The sequence below is a fragment of the Pseudopodoces humilis genome, chromosome 6 (assembly GCF_049639895.1).
Source record: "Pseudopodoces humilis isolate 2021_Gansu_Grassland_sample_001 chromosome 6, ASM4963989v1, whole genome shotgun sequence".
Taxonomy (NCBI): domain Eukaryota; kingdom Metazoa; phylum Chordata; class Aves; order Passeriformes; family Paridae; genus Pseudopodoces; species Pseudopodoces humilis.
In genome coordinates this window covers 69,160,760-69,169,343 of record NC_142205.1, presented here as the reverse complement: position 1 = coordinate 69,169,343, position 8,584 = coordinate 69,160,760, and the positions used below count along the sequence as shown (strand labels likewise).

The 8,584-nt window shown below is 40.0% G+C and overlaps 1 long non-coding RNA gene across 1 annotated transcript; it reads left to right on the top strand.

Annotated features, from left to right (window-relative positions):
* Positions 1-436: 436 nt before the first annotated feature.
* On the top strand, positions 437-7,988 carry LOC148184227 (uncharacterized). Its single transcript, XR_015772648.1, has 4 exons — positions 437-557; positions 2,832-2,920; positions 4,702-4,853; positions 7,865-7,988. It is a non-coding gene; the product is annotated as an uncharacterized LOC148184227 (long non-coding RNA).
* The last annotated feature ends 596 nt before the right edge of the window (positions 7,989-8,584 follow it).

The window sequence follows — 8,584 nt, the reverse complement described above, 5'->3', positions numbered from 1 at the left end:
TACTGCCAATATTGCCTGGCCTCCAATTTTCTCTGTGGGGCTGAGAAATCCTTCTCCCAGGATGAAATAATTGGAATGTGTGTAACTAAATAATGACATGCACAGCTCTGCAGCAAGTTGAAGTTCTTGTGCTAAAAATGTCTGAATTCCCAGGTGGAAATATTCTAAGAAAATGCAGTTGACAATCACTGTTTTTAAAACAAAGTGTGTTGTCCTGTTTAATATAATAAACTGTGGTTAAAGCAGACCCCAATACTGAATTTTCTGAAGAAAACTTTGGCATTAGGAAAATACCTTGAGATGCCATTTTTGGGTAAAGTTGTGTGTTAATAGTTCAGAAACTGAATTCCCTGTCAATATATGCATCTGGAAAGGTCACCCCGTGTCCCCCAGGAGAGGCTGGCTTGCTCCTGTAATGGCTATTTTCTCATTTACAGGGAGGTTCTCATCATGGGGGGGAGAGGGAAGGGCTGAGTACAGGATACCTGGAGCACTGTGCAGCTGGGAAAGACAAGGAAAGGGCAATCCTGCACATCCTGGCTCACACACGCTCCCAGGTAAGCAATTCTATTACCTTGAGCCTCTCTGTCAGCCCATCTGGCCTCGCCTTAACTTTGGCAACTTTTCTGTCTGCAGCTCCTCCACCTTCCCCAGTGTTACTTCCCCTCATGTGTTCCTGATTTCTGGCTTTGCCTTTCTCCCAGATCCTCCCAATTATTGGGCAAACAACAGCAATCACAGAGAATCCCTACGCAAGATCGTGCATTTTCATGTCTGTTTTATGTGATTATTCAATAAGCTGTTAAAATCTGCCTTTAAAATACATTTAGTTTTAATCTGGTTTTAGTGGCCCTCCTGCTTAGCCATATGTGAATAATTCCTTCAGCAGTTTTCAAATTTGGTACTTTAAAATGTTTTTCAGCCTAATTCAGAGTGGGAGGCAAATGTATGCTCTCACTGGGAATTTAAAGAACAATTATGGTTCATAGTGTGAAAGGGTATTTTCAAGGCAACATTTGCTCATTCCATTAAGATACTGTATTATTCTTTTTCTGAGGATTCCATTAATCTGTATTTGTCATTTATACAGACAGAGAATGACTCTGAAAGTGAAGGCTTTTATCTGGTTATCTATTGATGGAAAATCACCCAGCACAGCACTTGGTTTTGCCTCAATATTTTTATTGAACTTGGAGATCCAGTTTATAAAGCTGTGAATACTGGAAAGCAGAGAGAGGAATATTGTTTTTAAAATGATTAATTGTAGTTTAAATATTTCTGAAGTGCATGTTTACATAATATTAAATAAATATTTGATTTAATTAAATTAAAATTAATTAAATATTGATGCATATTTAATTCTTTTACACCAGATTCTAAAATTTCAGTGACTGAAAACCAGGTTTACACATATTTTTCAAGTGTCACAGAAAAGACTTGACTCTGAGTTGAGGATTTTTTTCTTTGGTTTGGGGAGTTTGGATATATTTGGTTTTTTTCCCTTTAGCAGACCTTTTTGTTTCTGCACATGAAAAATCAATCTCATGTTGGAAACTTTCTCTCCTAAGACTCCCTGCCTTTCACTTTAGGTTATCCTCTGAGCCAAATCCTGCAAGATTATAATTGATTTTAAAAGTCAGCAGCGAAAGTATTTGATCTTTGGGTGACAAACAGTCAAAGGGAAGCCTTCAGGATCAGTGTTAAACGTCAATGAAATTACATTCTTGCTAGGATAGGCAAGTTACAAAAATTTAAATCCTGCTGTAATACTGACAGTAATAAATGGAAACTCAGCAAAATGAAGCTATTAGTCAACAATGTGTAATGTCATAAACTTGAACAAATGATTACAGAGCAGCTCAGGCCCAAATTAAAACCAAGCAAGCTGAAACAAGCAATATCACTGAGATGGACAAATGAATTTATCTGAGTGGATATAATGACAATTGAGAATGAGAGGCAACGTTTTAGGTGATGTGTTTAAAATAATCTGGACATCATCACTCAAAATGGGCAACAGCACCTGCATGCACTGCTGCTTGTACCTGAATTTGGAATGTTGGGGTTGGCTTTTTTTTCCTCCTCTTGTGGTGCTTAAAAGAATCCATGTAGAGAACTGAAGAGAGCTTCACAATGTTCTCATGAAAATATGCAACTAATTTAGTGTCCAGAGCACCTAAAACAATGCTGGTGTGCAGAATGGCAAGGCAGCCCTAGCAGAGAGCAAGGCTGAATTGAATTGACCTGGCATGAAAGAGCAGAAAGCAGCCTGAAGGCACTTGGCCATAGGAAGGGACTGTTGGATGCTGGAAGCCTCTTGACATAACCTCAGAGAAAGCAAGCAGAACACTGCTTCCAGGAAGGCAGCCTTCTACTGCACCTATCTGCTTCCTGAGCCATGAGAAATACAAATAATGAGAGAAAAACAGGTGTTTTCTGGGAAAACAATTACATAAATAGCACAGCACATAGTGTTGTGTTGTAATCTTAGGTGCAGCTTGTTTCCAAACAATGCAAAACACTGTTGAGGGTTTTTAATGACAAATCTATCGATGCCATAGAAAGCTGCAATTTTTCTGGTAAGGTCAAGTGTTCCAAATTACACCTTGAGCATCGTCAGCAAATGAGGCAGTGAGTATAGTGCTGATTTTTCTGCAGCAAGAATGCTAAGTGGAAGTATTGGAATAGTCCAGCTATGATATATAAATAGATTAAGAGATACTTAATGCTGAAACAAAAATTTCAAAGTATACATTAAACTGAATGCTACCACTTAAGTCATACAAAGTTTTAGTATTTTTAGTAATTACGTGTTTTTTGCTTTCTTGAAGGTTTAGAACATCAGATGACTCTTAGCAGATGTGGAATACTTCCAGAAGCCAAACAGTGGTTCTGTTCATACCCTTTGGACCACCCTGCTGTAAGCTACCAATCCTTTCTAAAACAGAGTATTTATTATTTCTTTGTAGTCTGAGAGCCTCTGAATCTCCTGCCTTTTCAGTTTGCCTACTTTTTTAAGTGGAAGCATTGGCTGCTGAGTTTTATGTCTCATCCAAGATGTATTTTATCAGGACAGACCTGATTTCAGTTCATTTCATTATTTTTTTCCCCTGGAAGTAGGAAATGGCATGCAGATCTTTAATCTATGTCTGCTTCCCAAAATTATAAATACAGGTATGAGACTCAACGCAGTGTGTTTGAAGTGTGTAATAGAGGAGTAGAAAGTCAAGTGAGGATTTCATTTTCATTCCAGGCCCAAATATTTAATCATCTCAGAAGAAAAGTAGCCCACTCAATTTAGTCCATTCATGTGCTTCACTCAGTGGGTGTCTGTCAGGTACTTGATCCCCACTCTGGGTGTTGAAGGGCTCTGCCTTCCTCCACAAAGCAGCATCAGTCCAATTCCATGTCCTTCGTTATGGGAGCTTTGTGCGGTCTGAGAGCAGGGAATTACCTTTGAGAAGTCAATAGTCATGACTCCAGCTTGCATTATTCACATTCATGGAGTGCCTTCTACTAGTGCTCACAAGATGATTTTTAAATCTTTCATTAATGCTCTGAAGTCTAGGCCTGCTCAGCCCTCATCAAAGCCAGTGGAAGATGTTTTATTGACTCGAGGAAAGCTGGCTGAAATCAATGGCTTGAAGGTCTGTCTGCCCTCATTCCTCCTTTCCTTTCTTCCTTCTATTTTCATTTCTGTGGTGGCTTTCCTATCTGCATCTCCAGGTGACACAGGGAGATAGGCACTCAACTCAGACACAAATGACAAGCCAAAATAAACTAAACAATTCCCATCCTCTTATCTAACATTTTCAAGCTTGTGAGATGTTTTAGAGGGCACTTGGGTGACTTGGAGCCAGCTGGTGCCCTTGTAGCACTCTGACTTGGCCATGTTTTCAGTCCTGTTTCCAAGGGCTTTCTGGTTTGCTTTTTTTCCCCCCTTGGTTGTGCTAAAAGCTGCTTGTTGCCTTGACAAATATTTGTTTCCAATTCCGTGTATGTAAACATCTAACATAAAATTGTCTCAGGATTCAGTATGCGGATGACTGCTGCACTTCTGTTTACCGGAGTTCAAAACCTGGGCAAACAGCAATTTGTTTGGGCTGAATAAGTAATACCTTATTTTGGAGGGCCCAAATAGCCATGTAATTATTTTGAATTAAGAAATTACCATATCATTTCAGGCTCATTACATGGGTATTTATTCTCAGCAGATTATGTGCAGGCTGTTACAATAGTAACTAGTGTGACTTTTGTTTGGAAAGGGGAACAGGGTAGTAATGAGCGGAGGAAGGGGCCTGTGGTGAGCCTGCTGTCTTTGCAATGAGAATGCCACCCCAGAAGTGTGGAGCTCCATTTTCAAGTGGAAAAGACCTATTGTTCTTCCATAACGTTTTAGTGAAGATGCAAATAGCAATAATGCACTATTTATTTTTGTTTATATATTTCACACAAGGAAACCCATCAGCTTTGTGAGCTGTAACTCAGCTGTTGACCCATTGGCAAAGTACTGCAGTAGTATAAATAAAAATCAGCCAACCTGGGTAACAATGCCTAGGACATGTGTATTCCTAGTAGGCAATAGGTGGTTGTAATTCCCTGAGGCACAGCCTTGACATCAGATGGGATGTCCATGCCTTTAGGACTCCCTTGTAGAGCAGCTAACGGGCTCGTTAATGCCAATTCCCTTCATTTTCTCAGTGTCCATCGTGTCTGTACCACACTGCACTGCAGTGGTCTTGTCATCCAGGAGAGCCTGACCCTGGACAACGGGATCAACGAGCTCTGAAGAGCCTCCAGTCCTCAATTACCTTCCAGCCCTGACATCCCCAGTCCAGCTGCCTCAGGCTAGAGTAAGATCGCTCTTGGTTTCCCTTCATGATTATAAATGCTTATTTAATCTCTCTAATCTTCTTAGCACCAGCACACAAAAACCTGAGAAATATTTGTTGTGAGGTGGAAATTCACCTAGTTGTGAAATAATTGCTTCTAAAGTGTTAGTCATTCATGGCATGGCTCTAATTGCATTATACTTAGGGGTTCCTAACACAACAGACATCCAAATTTACCCTGGAGCACTTTTTTTTGCAGCATTGGGTTGGGAAGCTGTAATTTGAATAAATGAAATGAGTAACCAAAGACAGACTCTGCCTCCCCCCAGTATGTCTCATTGAAAAAAACCAAAACAAAAAAACGTGTTGTTTAGGTAATTAGCAAGATGCTGACACAGTGCAGGAAGTGTGCAGTGGATATTTTGTATTCCAGCTGAAAACAAATTAATAAACAGATTTCTGTTTAGACAAAGTAAGTTCATTTTCAGAAGGGAGAAATTCTTATTTTTGCAAGACCAAAGGTAAAAGAGGCAGTGAGAGAAGAAATGTTCATGAAAGTTGTTTATTTGTGAAAGGGAAAGCCACAGCATTGAAAAAGCCCTTAGGTCTGTTATACAGCTGTGAGACCCTGGGTCTTAGACTGGAGGAGATAATGACTGTCTGCTGCTCAGCACAAGGGAAACCAAAAGAAGGATTGAGGGATGGCAGTGTTTTGCTGGGATACACAACAACAGGAAATTACAAAATTCTACCTTGGCCTCTTCCCTGTTTTCTCCTCCACTCCCATGAAGTAATTCCATCCAAGCTGCTTTCCTCAACTTGACAATTTGCTCCCTGTCACGTAGTCAGGGCTTTGCTGGAAGTCACAACTCACTTCTTATTCAGATTCAGGAGTGCCATCTCCTGCTTTGGTCTCATCCCTTTAAAAAACTGGCTTAATTTCAGGTAATTACTTCAGGTCAATGCATTCCTTCCACAGATGGTTGGAAGTAGGCTCTTGTCCAAAGGCTTGGATGATTTGCATGTCCAGTGAGGTTGGGCTGATGTTAAGGAGCTGAACGTTGACCAACTCATCTAAATACGAGCTAGTGGGGAAAACACAGCTACACATCTCAGACTGGTTTTTAGAGAAGTCAGTTTAGTAACAGATCATCCCATACATGTGAGATGAGCATCTCATTCCTTCTTGTCAGAAAATTTACCTGTAAAATAAAATCTACGTATGCCTTTACCCCACCCTCAAACTATTCTTGATATTTTCTTCCTGTTCCAAATTCCTGCTTTTCACTGCTGGGAAGGAGAAGCATTCTTTCAGTGTCCTTTTCTCACCCCTGATATTTTACAGTCCTCTTAGAAAAGGTACAGGGAAGATGTGCACTTTCACAGTGACCCTTCACAATACATATCAATAGATGGCAGCAGCTGAACCTCCTTGGAAAGAACATCCCTGGAAAAATGTCATAATTGGCTTTTTCTGTAAGACAAAAATGAATGCACTCTTTATGGGTTAAAAAGAGTGCAAGTTATTTCATAAATCAGGGTCAAAGGACAATTTCCCTTTTTCATTCTCAAAAGTATTGATATCCAAAGTTGCTTAGAATAGCAGCAAGTTTGCTTGAAGCCATACATTGAAAGACTCCACGGGTTTGGAACCGGGATCAGAAGCCAGGATCAGTTCAAGTCTATGAATCTTTCATTGGAAGCTGGTTGGAGACTTGCTGCTGATGACCTGGCCATGATTGTCACCTACAGAGTATCAAAACCTACACTATAATTTAGAGTCAGGAAGTCTGGCATCCCAGCTTGACCTGGGGACTTTCCCAAATGTTTTCCTAATGCCAGCATAAATAATGTACTGCAGACTCATAAATACAACATAATTTAATTTGTTCATAGTATCCTGTATTTGATCATGTCTATTTTAATATCTCCAGCTTATATGGAAAGAGAAATTCAGAGTACTCTGTAATCACCATTGTTTTAATGGAGTAGCTCCAAAAAGCTGGTCTGTGAAATCAGTAACTCAAGAATTTGATTATTTCCTACAGAAAACATAAAACCAATGAAATTTGTGATTGGAAGTTATGTCAAGAGATGATTTAATCCATTCCATTTCAGTGAGGCAGAATCAAGAACATGCACATCTGGTCCCTACATGCTGACCAAAAGCAATAATATTGCCTGGCTAATGGAAAAGATAATTGTCCAAAAACAGTGAAGGATTTCCATGACCCCAAGCCCCAGTCTCCTTCAGTGGCAGTTTATTCTTCTCCTTTCACAGCTCCTTATTTTCCTGTTGTTATTGTATTGCTGGAGAAGTTTTGACAGAACCAAAATCTGTTTGCGCATATGTATTATACATTTCAAGTGAAAACTCATTTTGCAACATCACATAGATTCTTAGATCACTTAGATTTTTCTCATCAGAAGCAAAATGTCACTGAAATTAGCATAAACCAGTAAATTAAAGCATATGGCTGCTGATGTATCAAAACTTCTTGAAGGGGAAAACACAGCCCTCTAGCAGAACATTTCTGAGCACTTTATCATCTGAATTCCTGGGTCTGTGGAAATATTTTATTTGTGCTTATTTGCAAGCGCAGTTTTTAAAATCTTGATTGTGGTTATCCAAATTCTTTTGTTTATAATTCAAAGTTTTCCTGCTTCTCCCTTCCTGCAAGTGTTTGCATGATGCTCCAGTGAGAAACGTTCAGAACTGATACGTTTTTGTGACAGCTAATCTGTGAGCAGGCAGGGGAAATGCCCTGCCTGGTAATTGGCAAACTGGTATTTGCACTTCTCTAGTTGAGTTCAGAGGATGGCAAAATTCTGGAAGCTCTCACTCAGTATTATCTCAGTCCTGTGAGCCTTGAATTAGCAGAAGGGTGTTGCAGCCTGAGAGAAGCCATTTTTCCATGAGATTTAAAGAGCACTTTCCCTGGATAGAAATGTATTAGGGAAATTACTTTTGTGTGCTATTATGAAATAGCTTGCAGTGGTCAGTTTATAATGTGTTGGTATTATTAATTCAGGCTTTGGAAGCATGAAGCATTGCCAGACCCCACTGGGTTACAGCCTGCCCACCCCAGAAGTACAGGATAACTCCAGCTTCCCAAAAATCCCAGCTGAATGCAGGTCTAGGGAAGGCAGCGGACAGAGGCAAGAAGGTAAGGAACTGGTTGGTGTTACCCAACAGAATCACTGAAATGCAGGAGGCTTTGGCTGGCCTTACTGTAAGATCTATAGGAGGCAACACAGATAGCACTTCCCTGGAGGAAGGAGCCCATGTTCTTCCCGTATTTTTTTTGTGATTCTGCCCTCCTCATTCTGGTTTCTCTGTCTTTCACAAGATAAAGCTGGCAATATAGACAGCTTTGTGCCTCTGTATGCAACTCAGAGATGAGTTTTTAATCCAAAAGTGAATTTTACTTAGCTACAAGATAATACAGTGCACTCAGTTTGCCTGAGATAGATTTTTAATGAGGAAAGCACCTTAAGTAAATGGGTGAAGAATGTTATCCATCATTTTTCCCAAATGACGATCCATGATTTCACTCAAACATCTGTCAGCCCCACAGCAGTTCATTTTGCTAAATCAGATGCTAGACATAGCTAAACAACAACAGTGTTGCTCAAAGCACGCACTGGGCAAATAATATTACTATTTTCAATAGCACAGAAGTCTTAAATTCCTCCAGCTGTTTCCAGGGGTGTGTCCCGGTGCCCCTTCCTCTGCTAACAAGGTGCACAGG